We start from the raw sequence: 15,381 nt of genomic DNA, 5'->3' as shown, positions 1-15,381 counted from the left end.
TTTTTTTTTTTTTTTTTTGGATACAGAATCTCACTATGTTGCCCAGGCTGCAGTGCAATGGCGCAATCTCGGCTCACTACAACCCCTGCCTCCCTGGTTCAAGCGATTCTAGTGCCTCAGTCTCCCGAGTAGCTGGGACTACAGGTGCATGCCACTACGCCCAGGTAATTTTTGTATTTTTAGTAGAGACGGGGTTTCACCATGTTGGTCAGGCTGGTCTCAAACTCCTGGCATCTAGTGATTCACCCGCCTCAGCCTCCCGAAGTGCTGTAATTACAGGCATGAGCCACCACCCCCGGCCTGTTTTTTATTTCTTTACATCGGATTGTACTGGTTTCCTCTGAAGTGTGGGTTCATTTAAATCAACTTTCTGGGGTCAGCTGCTGCAGATGAAGCCACTTAGTGGGTCCTAAACCCATAGAGCCCTTCTCAGCTTGAGGAAGCCCACAGAGGGGAAAGTTCCGAGGTTTTACAAAGCTGGCACAGGGACCCCAAGAAGGACAAATCTTGACTTCCTTCAGTCAAATCCTAAGGTTTCTCTTTGACTCCTGTTCAGCAATTAAAAAATACATGTGTATATATAGAAAGCATATGATAATGGTTGTTGTGACTGAACTTGTTACCGGAAAGAGGTCTGGAATCAGACCCCAGGAGAGGGTTCTTGGATCTTGCACAAGAAAGAATTTGCGGCGAGTCCATAAAGTGAAAGCAAGTTTATTAGAAAAGCAGAGGAATAAAGAATGGCTCCTCCATAGATGGAGCAGCCCCGAGGGCCACTGGTTGCCCATTTGTATGGTGATTTCTTGATGATATGCTAAACAAGGAGTGGATTATTCATGCCTCCTCTTTTTAGACCATATAGGGTAACTTCCTGACATTGCCATGGCATTTGTAAACTGTCATGGCACTGGTGGGAAGGTAGCAGTGAGGACCACCCGAGGTCACTCTCGTCGCCATCTTGGATTTGGTAAAATTTGGCCGACTTCTTTACAGCAAGCTGTTTCATCAGCAAGGTCTTTATGACTTGTATCTTGTGTCAACCTCCTATCTCATCCTGTGCCTTAGAATGCCTTGATCATCAGGGAATGCAGCCCAGCAGCTCTCGGCCTCATTTTACCCAGCCCCTACTCAAGCTGGAGTTGCCCTGGTTCGAACACCTCCAATAAACTCAACTTAGGTCCACCGGCCCTGTGCAGTAAAGGCGAACACTGCCATCGGGATTGCAGTGTAAGAAAGTGAGGCATTTATTCCTAGCTATTTAGAGGTCATCAAGCAACCTCCTTGATGCCTTAAGACCCAACCTCCTGGGTGGCCAGTAGGTGAGGGTTTTCAATGGCAAGGAGGCAGAGGTTACAGACAAAGCCATAATACATGCAGGCTATACATTGCTTTGACCTAAAAAGGCAGGATACCTGGAAGCAGGGGCTTAATGTGGATTCAGTTTCTCTGATTTGTCATTGGTTAAGGAGGCGAAGCTTTGTCTGAACATTTGGGGTCAGCAGAAATGAATGTTAGTTCTGGCCATTGGTGCGACTTCCTCCAGCACCTCCTTCCACCCCCCTCCCACCGCCACACGCCCCAGGGAAGGAATTTAGAACAAACATTTGTAATGAGAATTCAGGCCTCAGTTTCTCTTACCCAACGTCTATGAGCCAGCAGATGGCATTTTTTATTTGGTGGGGGTCTGGGTTCCTGAAAATCAACTCACGGCCATATAGTAAGATGTTATCTTGGCTGGGCATGGTGGCTCACACCGGCAATCCCAGCAATTTGGGAGGCCGGGGCAGGCAGATTACCTGAGGACAGGAGTTCCAGACCAGACTGGCCAACATGGGGAAGCCCTGTGTCTACTAAAAATACAAAAATGTGGGCGTGGTGGTGCGCACCTGTAGTCCCAGCTACTTGGGAGGCTGATGCATGAGAATTGCTTGAACCCAGGAGGTGCTGGAGGTTGCAGTGAGCCAAGATTGCACCACTACACTGCAACCTGGGTGATAGAGCAAGACTCCATCTCAAAAAAGGATGTTATCTTTAGTCTTTACAGGAAACTAAACATCTTGAGGCTCTAACTTCCTTGGCTATTGTTCTACACTACAATAACCTTGCTTATCAAGCCACTCCATGTACTTCTCAAGGCCAGTGAGGTGCCTGGAATTTCCCTTGAAGGAACTCAAGGTTTTCCTTTATTCCCATGCTAGGGAGAGTGCCTGGCAGGCCCCTGAGAGGGGTGTCCTTGCTCCATCTCACTCTCTCCCAGGATGGCATGATTCACAGAGTAAAAAAAATTAAATAATATGACTAGATTAGGACTGTAGGTTGCAACAGAAAGTGATAAGGAAGGCTGCTGCCCCAAGGTGGAATCTTATTCCCGGTGGGCCTTGTTTGCCAAGGGCTGGGTTCCAGTTTATCCCCATGGATAAGATCAAATCCATTCTGTTCTCTAATTGGTTATGAAGTTTCCATTTCCAGCAGGACAGGAAATCAAACACAGCTGGAGTCTCCTCCTCCACACCTCAACATGAATATCCAGGGACTCCCTAATGCTCAAGTTCACCGGGGCTGCAGACGCTGGAGCTGAGCAGGCTGCCCTAGTACATGATCTGCTCCTCGGAACCCATGAATCCTCCATGGTCTCAGCATCTGAGCAGCCCAGCCTCTCCCCAGAAGGTCAACCAATTGGCCCCATTCTTGACTTCCCAGTGGACCGTATTATGCAGTTGTAGATTGAAGCTCTATTAGAGCAAACATTGGTAATGAGAATTCAGGCCTCAGTGTATGTCTGTAACACAACAGACAGTGTCTCCAGAGGTCAAAGTATTTTGTTGTCAAAGAGGAAGGAATGATCATTCATCACAAAAAGAAAGACATCTTTGGTGCAAGGAAAACTTGAGGAAAATACCGCAGACCATGCAATGGGGCACTGGTCGATGGTGTGTTGTAAACCTGTCTTCCCTGAGTGGCGTGCACACGGATCCTTCAGGACATGGGTGACACACAGACTATGCTTCAGCAGGTCTGTCTGGGCCCAAGACACAGTGTTTCTCATCAGTTCCCGGGGGATGTCAAGGCTGCAGATCCATGGATCTCACTTTGCAGGACAGAGACTTGGTAATGGCTTCCCAGATTTGCTACAATAAAATCCCAAAGACTGGGCAGCTTAAACAACAACCTTGGTTCTCCCACAGTCCTGGAAGCTGGAAGTCTGAGATCAAGGTGTGGGCAGGGCCGGTTCCTCCTGAGTCCTCTCTCCTGGGCTTGTAGATGCTGTCTTCTCCCTGAGTCCCCACGTGGTCATCCCTCTGTGTATGTCTGTGTCCTCATCTCCTTTTCTTATGAGGTGTCGTAGTCCATTTCAGGCTGCTGTCACAGTATACCATAGACTGGGTGGCTTATAAGCAACAGACATTGATTCTCCCACAGTCCTAGAGGCTGGACGTCTTGAGATCAGGGTATGGGCAGGGCTGTTTCCTCCTGAGGCCTCTGTCCTGGGCTTGTAGATGCTGTCTTCTCCCTGTGTCCCCACGTGGTCATCCCTCTGTGTGTGTGTCTGTGTCCTCATCTGCTCTTCTTATGAGATGTCTTAGTCCATTGCAGGCTGCTATCACAGAATACCATAGGCTGGGTGGCTTATAAACCACAGACTTTTATTCTCCCACAGTCCTGGAGGCTGGAATTCTGAGATCAAGGCATGGGCAGAGCTGGTTCCTCCTGAGGCCTCTCTTCTTGACTTGTAGACCCCATCTTCTCCCTGTGTCTTTACAGGGTCATCCCTCTGTGTGTGTCTGTGTCCTTATCTCCTCTTTTTATAAGGACCCCAGTCCTATTGGATCAGGGCACAACCTCCTGAGCTCATTGTACCCTTCTCACCTCTTTAAAGACCCCACCACCAAACACAGTCATGTTCTGAGGTCCTAGGGATTAAGCCTTCAATATATAAATTTTGGAGGCGCACAATTCAGCCCTTACAGAGGTAACTCATTCATTGGAATACGAATGTGTTTGTCCACGTGGCTGCTGCCATAGCAAAGTCCCACAGACCAGGCTGTTTAAACAGTGGACATTGATTCTCCCACAGGCCTGGAAGCTGGAAGTCTGAGATCAAGGTGTGGGTAGGGCTGGTTCCTACTGAGACCTCTCTCCTTGGCTTATGGATGCCATCTTTTCCCTGAGTCCTCACAGGGTCGTCCCTCTGTGCATGTCTGTGTCTTCATCTCTTCTTTTTATTAGGTCTGCAGTCCTGTTGGATCAGGGCCCAACCTAGTGACCTCATTTTGCCTGAATCACCTCTTTTTTTTTTTTTTTTTGAGACAGAGTCTCACTCTGTCACCCAGGCTGGAGTGCAGTAGTGCGATCTTGGCTCACTGCAACCTCTGCCTCCCAGGTTCAAGCGATTCTCCTGCCTCAGCCTCCCAAGTAGCTGGGACTACAGGCACGCCCAGCTAATTTTTTTTTTTTTTTTTTTTTTGTATTTTTAGTAGAGATGGGGTTTCACCGTGTTAGCCAGGATGATCTCCATCTCCTGACCTCATGATCTGCCTGCCTCAGCCTCCCAAAGTCCTGGGATTACAGGCATGAGCCACCGCACCCGGCCTGAATCACCTCTTTAAAGACCCCATCTCCAAACACAGTCACAATTGGAGGTCCTGCAGGTTAGGACTTCCATTTGTAAAATTGAGGAGGGTACAATTTGGCTCACAACAGATTTAAACCATGGAACATGGTCAATTACAATGGGGATGCCATTGGACAGCCTGGTTCAGTGGAGATAACCAGGGTTTGGGAATCTGGAGAGACAGTTTCATCTCAGCAACATCACGCGCCTGGCCTATGCCCTCAATAATACTCTTCCTCAATTTTTTTTTTTTTTTTTTTTCTGAGACAGAGTCTCGCTCTGTTGCCCAGGCTGGAGTGCAGTGGTGCAGTCTCGGCTCACTGCAGTGCAATGGCGCAATCTCAGCTCACTGCAACCTCTGCCTCCCGGGTTCAAGCAATTCTCTCACCTCAGCCTCCCGAGTAGCTGGGATTACAGGCACACGCCTCCATGCCTGGATCAGCCCAGAATCCAGCCACATGCAGATTCTAGATCAGCCCAGAATCTGGCCACATGCAGATTCTGAAGCACTCCCAGAGGTTGGGATTCACAGACTACAGCAGAGTTTCCCTGCCTCAGCACCATGGCTGGACACATCGCTGACAGGTTTAGGTGCCTCTGGCCCCTGATCTATTGGGGGAATTCCCAGGAGCTTAGCCGTGTCTGGCAGAGCCCCACCTGCAGGCAGAACCCCACTTTTCTACTCCCTGTGTGCCAATGAGAAAGAGGAAAGTGGCTGGAATGAGGGGGGCCCTCAAAGGAAGGGTCAGTTGTTATCCAAGAAAGGGGAGACATTTCTTGGACTCCGTGCTTGTCTGGTAATTGGCTCCAATATTTGCCAGATGTCTTCACACTCAGGTGCCAAACAGCCATAGACTTTTCCTGCACAGCCCCTTCCTACTCCAACAAGGAAACTATGGAATGCTTAGCTTCTGGGTTATATGTGCCATGGCTCTATGCCCTATGGGGAAAAGATCCTACAAGTGCATTCTGACAGTAAGATCCATTTAGAAATGCCCCAGACAACTATACCATACCTCCTATACTGTACAAGACAACTATACCTCCAGACAACTATACCTCCTACAGTGTACAGGAGCATGACATTTCCAACCTGTCCCCTTTCGCAGGGTTAGAAGTTACGACTAACAGCAGTTTCTCCACTACAGCACTAATGACACTTGGGGCTGCATAACTCTCTGTCATGAGTGCTGTCCTGTGCACTGTAAGGTGTTGAACAACATGCCTTGTCTCCACCCACCGGATGCGAGAACACCCATCCCAGTGCAACTACCAAAATTGTTTCCAGACATTGCCAAGTGTTACTTGAGGAACACAATTATCCCTGGGTAGCAGAAGAATGTCATAGATAGATGATGGACTGCTAGATAAATAGATAGATTGATAGAGGGATGGATATATATATATATAGATAGATAGATACATAGGCAGATACATAGATAGATACATAGATAGGTAATAGAGATGAGAGTTGGATAGAGAAGTAGGTAGAATGATAGATAGATAGATAGATAGATAGATAGATAGATACATAGATAGATAGATAGATAGATAGATAGATAGATAGATAGATAGATAGATACATAGATACATAGATACATAGATACATAGATACATAGATACATAGATAGGTAGATAGATAGATAGATACATAGATACATAGATACATAGATAGATAGATACATACATACATACATACATAGATACATAGATACATAGATACATAGATAGATAAATAGATGACAGAAAATCATTGACAGATTAGGTAGATGATAGGTGTATATAATAGAGACAGATAGGTCGATGGATAATGGTAGAGGATAGATAGATCTATAGATAGGCAGACAGACAGACAGGATCTGTCATGCTAAGGCAAGATTCCTCAGCCTCAGTCCTACTGACATATGAGGTTGGATCATTCTTTTCTGTGGGGCGTCCTGTGCACTGCAGGGTGTTGAACAGCATCTCTGGGCTCCACCCACTAGATGCCAGGAGCTTCCCTGCTATCAGTGTGGCAACTCAAAGCCTCAAGGTATCGACAAATGTCCCTGTGGATAAACATGATCCCTGGTTGAGAATGGCTGGATGGCAGCATCTGTATCTGGGGGTGTCACCTTGGGCCTGCATAGATTGAATGACACATCACCGAATTGGAGACCACAGAGCTGCCTCCCCACTGTGGCAGTGATCCTTGAGACTCCACACAAAGGTAACCACATGGTTGCACACAGAGTCATCATCTCTTAAAAGAAGCACATAGCTCCACCTGGGCATCACCTGGGGTGCTTCTTAAAATGCAGGTCTCCCAGCTCCCAAATGCCTGACCCACACCTACTGAATAAAGATCTCAGTGGGTGGGGACGGGGTGGTGCTTTTAATACCTCCTCCCTTCAAGGTGATGACCTGCACATCAAAGACAGAGAATCACTGCACTAAATGGCTGCATGCTCAAGGTGACAATGGCAGGGAAATGACCCATTTGTGGTTCCCTTTCCACACCCACAAATTTGCTAGATCAAAGGATAGTTGCAGGGAAGGAGGGGGCAGGGAGAGAGGGGGGACCAGAATGGAAGCAAGTCAAGAAAAAGATAACTGAGACGTAGGATGAGGCTGGCGTGGTTTGGGGTTCTGTACGCTGGCATGGTATGGCTTCTCACCTTAGGAAATCATCATAACTTTTTTTTCCTTTTTTTTTTTTTTTGAGATGGAGTCTCACTCTGTCACCCAGGCTGGAGTGCAGTGGTATGATCTCAGCTGATTGCAACCTCCACCTCCTAGGTTTAAGCGATTCTCCCGTCTCCGCCTCCTGAATAGCTGGGATTACAGACACCCCCCACCATGCCTGGCTAATTTTTGTATTTTTAGTAGAAACAGCATTCTGCCATGTTGGCCAGGCTGGTCTCAAACTCCTGACCTCAAGTGATCTGCCCAACTCGGCCTCCCAAACTGCTGGGATTACAAACATGAGCCACTGTGCCCAGCCCACAACTTCCCCATATCCCAATTTTTAGAAGTAAACTAAACAGCCTGTGACAACCTAATGCAGCAAGTAATGAAAAATACTTGGAACAATCCTCACTTACCTTTACTCAACAGGAAGTACTCAGAAATATGATGTGCTACTGTTGAGAGCTCTGAGTGGTCTTTTTCATAAGTCTTTTTTAGTCTTTACATAGAAACACAGCTCTATACAAATGCACACACATTTTAAGTCATATTGATACGGGCAGGAGGCAGGAAGATACTAGCTAGAAGAAGGCAGTTCTCCAGCAAAGGCCTCGCCCTCAAGCCTGGAAACCTGTAGTCCTAAATGGAAACAGGCATTCCTATTTTTGTGCCCAAATGTTGCCTTTTGACCCACCATGCCCCCCGTCCTGAACCCATATAAACCCCAAACCCCAGACCCCATGTGCAGACAGACAGATGAGCAGAAAAGCAGAGGAACCAAAGAGCAGCACAGCAGAGAAGGAGAGAAGAGAAGGAACATCTGAACACTGAGAGGTGTTCAGCTGGGGATGGTTGGAGAAGAGATTAGCCGCAGGACAACCAAACTCCAGGGGAAGATCATCTTCCCACTCCATCCCCTTTCCAACTCCCCAACCATCCCACTAAGAGTCATCTCCATCTGGCAACAAACTCTTCTGCATTTACCATCCTTCAGCTGGTTTGTGTGACCTGATTCTTCCTGGATGCTGGACAAGAACCCGGGTACCAAGACAGCACTGAGCTGGCTAACACTTAAGCCACGTGCAGATGGCAGAGCTAAAAGAGCACCATAAAACGCCCACTGGGGCTTCGGGGGTCACAGGTACCCATCCCTAGATGCTACCATGGGGCCCAGAGCTCAAAAACACTCACACTAGCTGCTGCACCTGCCCGTCTGCAAGTTCTGCCTCCCATAAGAGGTTTCAGTGTGTGGCGGTCAAACAGATGAAGCACACCCCTGTCACACATCCTGTGAGGGGGGTCAGGGAACTCTCAGGTTTCAAATTTGATAATGGAATAATGTACAATAGACTTGGAAGAGACTGTATTAGCTGGTGTTTATCCTGGACATATATCCTTTTCTTTTATTTTTAATTGATGCATAACAGATGTACATAGCTTCAGGGTACCTGTAATAATTTAATACATTTATATAATTTGTAAAGATCAAATCAGCCTACTTGGGATATCCATCCACCTTAAATATTTGTCTTTCCTTCATATTAGAACCATTCCAACTCTTCTATTTTGAAATCTACAATAGATTATTGTAAACTAAAGTCACCCTACTGATTATCTAAACACTAGTGCTTATTTCTTCTATCAAACCCTATAATTTTCTTTTTTTCCCTCAATAAATGACATTTCACACTGCCCTTTGGGGTTTCCACTTCTGGTTCTCAGCTTCTTCTCAGCTGTTAGAAGACCTGATTTTGTCTCTTCTTCCTTCATGCCTCTCTGGATTGGATGGCAAATACTAATTAAATACAGTGGAAACGTGGGGCTGCTAAAATGTCAACCTCTATTAGGAATATGGCCATATTGTTATTATCTTGTTTTGTATTGATAATTTAGTAATCATAATAATGATTTATAGTATATTAACCATTAACAATATTCTGTCTTCTTTATTTTATTTTAAGCTCCGGGATACATGTGCAGGATGTGCAGGTTTGTTACATAGGTAAACATGTGCCATGGTGGTTTGCTGCACCCATCAACCCATCACAGAGGCATTAAGCCCCACATGCATTAGCTATTGATCCTGAACAATAATCTGTTTTCTTAAGTACTTCATAGCAATCATCCCACCAGCCTTGCAGAATGTTTTTGGGATCTTGGGAATGTGCTCCATTTCCAGCTGGTGATGGCTGGGGATGTAACACGGTCGTCTGTGCATTTAACTAATTTTTACCCAGGACATACCCAGCTGCTGCATGCACATCATCTTATTTACACAGAAGGGCCCTGATCCAGACCTCACTTTCTTTCCCAGTCCCTCCTGTAACCTCCCTAAGGGGCGCTACTTGTGTCAGAGGCACTGGAACCAGAGCGACTCCATCTTGAATAGGGGCTGGGCAATAGAAGGCTGAAACCTTCTGGGCTGCATTCCCAGATGATTAAGGCATTCTGAATCATAGGATGAGATTGAAGGTCTGCACAAGATACAGGTCATAAAGACCTAGCTGATAAAACAGTTTGTAGTAAAGAAGCCGACCAGAACCCAGATGGTAATGAGAGTGACCTCTGGTTGTCCTCAGTGTTACACTCCCACCAGCACCATGGCAATTACAAATGCCATGGCAATGTCAGGAACTCTGCATGGTCTAAAAAGGGGAGGCATGAGTAATCCAAGCCTTGCTTAGCATATCATTAAGAAATAACCATAAAAATGGGCAACCAGTAGCTCTAAGAGCTGCTCTGTGGAGTAGCCATTCTTTTATTCCTTTACTTTCCTAGTAAACTTGTTTTCACTTTACAGACTTGCCCTGAAAATTCTTTATTGAGCGAGATCCAAGCCCTGTCTTGGGGTCTGGATCCGGACCCCTTTCCTGTAACACTTGGAGAAGGGATGATTCTGATTTTCGGAAGACAAGGCTTGGGATAGAGCAGGATGCTCACTGGAGTCTTCCCAGAGAGAGCTACAAGACAGCTCAGATTCTGCTGCCAGCTGTCCCCGTCCAAATCCTCAGTGCCTCAGTTTACCCATATCTGTGATGGTTAATACCAAATGTCAACTTGATTGGATTGAAGGATACAAAGTATTGATCCTGGGTGTGTCTGTGAGGGCGTTGCCAAAGGAGATTAAGATTTGAGTCAGTGGACTGGAAGGGGCGGACCCACCCTCAATCTGGATGGGCACCATCTAATCAGCTGCCACTGAGGCTACAATATAAGCAGGCAGAAAAATGTGAAAAGAGACACTGGCCTAGTCTTCCGGCCTACATCTTTCTCCCATGCTGGATGCTGGAACATCAGACTCCAAGTTCTTCAGTTTTGGAACCTGGACTGGCTCTCCTTGCTCCTCAGCCTGCAGACGGCCTACTGTGGGACCTTGTGATCGTGTGAGTTAATACTTAATAAACTCCTCTCTCTATATATATTTCTATTGCATTAGTTCTGTCCCTCTAGAGAACCCTGACTAATACACCATCTGTAAAATGACATCAGGCATGACACTCCCGTCATAGGGCTGAGGGACAATCAACTAAGTTAATCCATGCCTAGCGCATAGGAAGTGCTGCTGTCATTCAAAGAATTTAGCACAGGACAGGGTGTGGTGGCTGATGCCTGTAATCTCAAGATGTGGGGAGGCCAAGGCAGGAGGATCATTTGAGCTGAGACGTTCAAGTCCAGCCTGGACAACATAGTGAGATCCCATCTCTACAAAAGGTTTTAAAAACTAGTCAGGCACGGTGGCAAATGCCTGTAGTCCCATCTACTCTGGAGGCTGAGGTGGGGGGTTTGTTCGAATCCCTGGGGTGAAGGCTGCAGTGAGCTATGATGGAACCACTGTGCTCCAGTCTAGGTGACAGAGTGGGCCCCTCCCTCAAAAAAATTAGAACACATTTAAAAAAAGAAAATATTTTATGTCATAAGTGCATTTAATACAACTACCCTACCAAATGCCATAGCTTAGCCTTACCTGCCTTCAAAGTGCTCAGAACACTTTCATCAGCCAACAGATGGACAAATCATCTAGCACACAGTCAACTTTATAATGAGGTGTTGCATACCTCACATAATTTATTGAATATTGTACTGAAAGTGAAAAACAGAATGGCTGTATGGGGCTGGGCATGGTGGCTCACACTTATAATCCCAGCACTTTGGGAGGCCGAGGCAGGTGGATCACCAGAGGTCAGGAGTTTGAGACCAGCCTGGCCAACATGGTGAAACCCAGTCTCTACTAAAAATACAAAAATTAGCTGGGTGTAGTGGCGGCAGCATATAATCCCAGCTACTTGAGATGCTGAGGCAGGAGAATTGCTTGACCATAGGAGGTGGAGGTTGCACTGAGCTGCAATTGTGCCACTGCACTCCAGCCTGGGCAACAGAATGAAACGACACGACATCTCAAAAAAAAAAAAAAAAGAAAAGAAAAGTTGTATGGGTACTCAAAGTACAGTACAGTTAGTACAGTTTTAGTTTGTACTGAATGCATACCAATTTTGCACAACTGTAAAGTTGAAAAATCTTAAATTGAACCATCATGTCAAACCATGGTAAGTTGGGAACTGTCTGTATCCGCACTTTGTAGAAGTTGATTTGCTCAAGGGGATATGGTTAACCTTTGGCTCTTACTGTGAATGATACAAACTCCTGGAAGTACTTTTCTGGGGAGGTGGGTTTACTGTTGAACATCTCCCTGTAAACAGAAACTAAATGAATGCATGGCCACATTGTCCACTTACTAGGTGAGATCTGAAGACAGCACAGAATAATAAAAAATTCTCACTGCAGATCCTAGACTATGTCCACCAGGATCTATCCATCCCGACACTGCGTCCGCCCATAAACAACCAACTCCAATCTTAATGACATCCATGTCTTTAAACAAGATAAACAGGAAGTGCTGCCACAGGAACATCTGAATGATGTGTTTTAACCCCCAGCAGAAATACTTCTCTCTCTTAAGATGCGCCCAGGTATTCCTTTCTCTGGAATAGCCACATTAAAATGACCAAAGAAACTTACTCAACTGTTGTTCAAATCCTATACTTTATGAGTTCATTGGAGTTTCTTAAAGAGGTCCTCGCACGGAACTAAAAAATCTAATCTTGGAGTCTGGGACAGCCAGCCTGCAAGTTTATATTGAAGTGTTTGATGTGAACAATTCAGGTGGTTTTAATTTGCAAGAATGAATGACAGTGTTTAGGAAGAGGTTTAAAAATCTGAACAAATGCAACCCTTCCGGCAAACGAATCTCTGTTAATCTGCCCCACAGGATGAAGTAGTTTCAACTCTACTTTTACTGTATGGAAATGGTCAGAACTGATTTTTAAAATCAGAAAGAAATGACTGACATTCCCCACATGCCCAGTCATGCTTGAATCATGGAGTTAAATAGGTCATTTTTTAAATGCTTGGGACACATGGATCAAAACAGGAAAATATGGTGAATATCTAGATGGTATCAGCTAACATCCTGCCCTTCTGGATCTAATTCCCAGATTCCAAATTGGAGCAGCCCGTCTTCTCCCTCCCCTCTCAGCCACCCATCGCTCTTAGTCTCCTTTCTAATCCCATTGGGCAAATTATCCCCATTCACTTCATAGCAACTCCTTTGGAAAGAGTTTCTTAAAGCAAGAAGAGAAAAATCCATGCCCAGGCAGATCTCCCTCAAAGCAAAATGCCTCTTACCTCGGGTGTGCATTAGAAAACACAGGAACGCAAGACAGGGAAGTCCCCACCAGCTCTCCATGGTTTGCTTCAGGATGCAAGAACCTCAGTGGACTCCCCAGCCAAGCGGATTATGAGATCCGGCCTCTCCACCCTCCTGTTGTTGACTTCTGGTCTCCCAGCTTGGAAGGAAGGGAGGCGATGTCTTCAAGTGGAAAATATGAACCGAACTGCCAGAAACAAATGGGCTCCAAGCTCAGATCCCAAACTCCACAGCTGAAAACCTGTGGGACCAGTGTAGGCACGCTCAGTCATGTGTCGGAGCCAGCCTCCCCGGGCTGCCCCAACCAATCTGCAGCAGCACAGAGGATGGGGAAACTCGGGTGGTTCCCAAGCACCAATGGGCATCTCAGGCTTCTGGAAGCCGGCACACTTGCTTGGCAACTCTGCTCGCTGCGGGTGTGGGAGCTGTAGCAAGTTCAAAGTCACCAACCCAGAAACCAGAGAAGACACTGGCCGTCTGTAATCTTCCTCCTGCAGGACGTGATAGTACAGTGATACCCAGTGTGGGGTTAATGTACACGTCAGTGCAAAGACCTCAGTTGAAGTCTTGGCTTTTATACCTAACAAACTCAGTGACTTCCAGGAGGCATTTTTCATCCTCAGCCTTCAGTTGTCTTTGTAGGTGGCAGAACCAATATTTCAGCAGAGACCGTTGTTCAGGAAAAGCAGATGACATGTGGCTTTTTGTGTCTTTCATTTAAATCTGAGACATTTTATGTAACTACCAAAATTTACATCTTCTGTTTGAAATCTCCTTGGAGAAGAAATATGACTGGATAGCTCAGTTCGATGATTAATCCTGCTTTCACAACGGTTATAATTATATTTTTCCCTGCAGATCTGTGACTGTGTCTAATTTATCCATATACCACTCGTGGGTTAACCCTTACACTCTACCTACCATGAAGCAGTAGGCAAGAACTTAAAAAGTTAGCATTTGCAAACAGCTTTGAAGTCCTCTGGTAAATAGATTAACTGCAGGAGAAAGGGGAAAATCAGTCTTAGTTATGAGGGCAGCTTCTAAATTCCCAGAGAAGCAGGATTCATGTCAAACAGACCCAAAAGGAGAAATAAACCTTGGACTTTTCTCTCTGCAAATTTGAGCACCTGGAGTGTTAAGTCTGTTCATGTTGTTGATCTGGTGTTTGGGATTTGTCTTCTATGTAATATCTTCCTTTTTTTTTTGAGACAGAGTCTCACTCTGTTGCCCAGGCTGGAGTGCAGTGGTGTGATCTCAACTCACTACAACCTCCGCCTCTCAGGTTTAAGAGATTCTCCTGCCTCAGCCACCCGAGTAGCTGGGATTACAGGCATCCGACACCACGCCCAGCTAATTTCTGTATTTTTAGTAGATACAGGGTTTCACTGCATTGGCCAGGCTGGTCTTGAACTTTCGACCTAAAGTGATCCACCTGCCTCGGCTTCCCAAAGTGCTGGGATTACAGGTGTGAGCCACCGCGCCTGGACTGCAACATCTTTATAAAGGTAAGTTACTTGGATGGATTAAGTTCCTGTGCACACAGGTGTGTGTGTGTGTGTGCACGTGTGTGTCTGTGTGCATGTGTGTGCATCTGCATGTGTGTGCATGTGCGTGTGTGTGCGTGTGTGTGCATATGGGGGAAATGGTCTAAGGCAGTTAGCTTGTGCAGTCCTAAGCTCTGAGTGGCAGAGTCCAGGAAGCAGTTGATGCATTTAGAAAGATACTTCCTTCAAAGTCCCCTGACCCTAAAGAGGACTGACACCGTGACATCTGCTACAAAGTGGATGGACGTCAAAAACTGGATGCTGAGTTAGAGAAAACAGACACAGAAGAACGCACTGTGTAGGATTCCATTTCTCTGAAATGTCCAGAACAGGCAAATCTGCAGAGACAGAAAGCACATTGCGGGTTGCCAGGGGCTGGAAAGACGTGGGAATGGATAAATTATGAGTTGCATTTTGTCTCCCGCAAACTTCATATACTGAAGCCCAACCCTTCAGTACTTCAGAATGTGACTTTCTTTGGAAATAAGATCTTTGCAGATGTATTACTTTGGTGCAAAAGTAATTGCAGTTTTCACCATTACTTTTTTTTTTTTTTTTTTTTGAGACACAGGCTCGCTCTGTCACCCAGGCTGGAATGCAGTGGCACGATGTCAGCTCACTGCAATTTCTGCCTCCTGAGTTCAAGTGATTCTTTTGCCTCAGCCTCCTGAGTAGCTGGAATTATAGGCGTGCACCACCACACCCAGTTAATTTTTGCATTTTTAGTAGAGACGGGATTTCACCATGTTGGCCAGGCTGGTCTCGAACTCCTGACCTTGTGATCCGCCCACCTCGGCCTCTCAAAGTGCTGAGATTCCAGGCGTGAGCTAGTGTGTCCAGCCCCTCGCCATTAC

At 46.1% G+C, this 15,381-nt stretch overlaps 1 protein-coding gene across 1 annotated transcript in view; it reads right to left on the bottom strand.

Annotated features, from left to right (window-relative positions):
* Positions 1–14,100, bottom strand: part of XG (Xg glycoprotein (Xg blood group)) — a 113,455-nt gene extending 99,355 nt beyond the window's left edge. Inside the window, exon 1 of the mRNA XM_063721460.1 lies at positions 12,962–14,100. The gene's annotated coding sequence lies outside the window, so the exon portion shown is untranslated. The remainder of the gene's footprint in view (positions 1–12,961) is intronic.
* Positions 14,101–15,381: the final 1,281 nt, after the last annotated feature.

The sequence above is a fragment of the Pongo abelii genome, chromosome Y (genome assembly GCF_028885655.2).
Source record: "Pongo abelii isolate AG06213 chromosome Y, NHGRI_mPonAbe1-v2.0_pri, whole genome shotgun sequence".
In the NCBI taxonomy this organism is placed as follows: domain Eukaryota; kingdom Metazoa; phylum Chordata; class Mammalia; order Primates; family Hominidae; genus Pongo; species Pongo abelii.
This window is presented reverse-complemented; position numbering and strand designations above follow the sequence as displayed.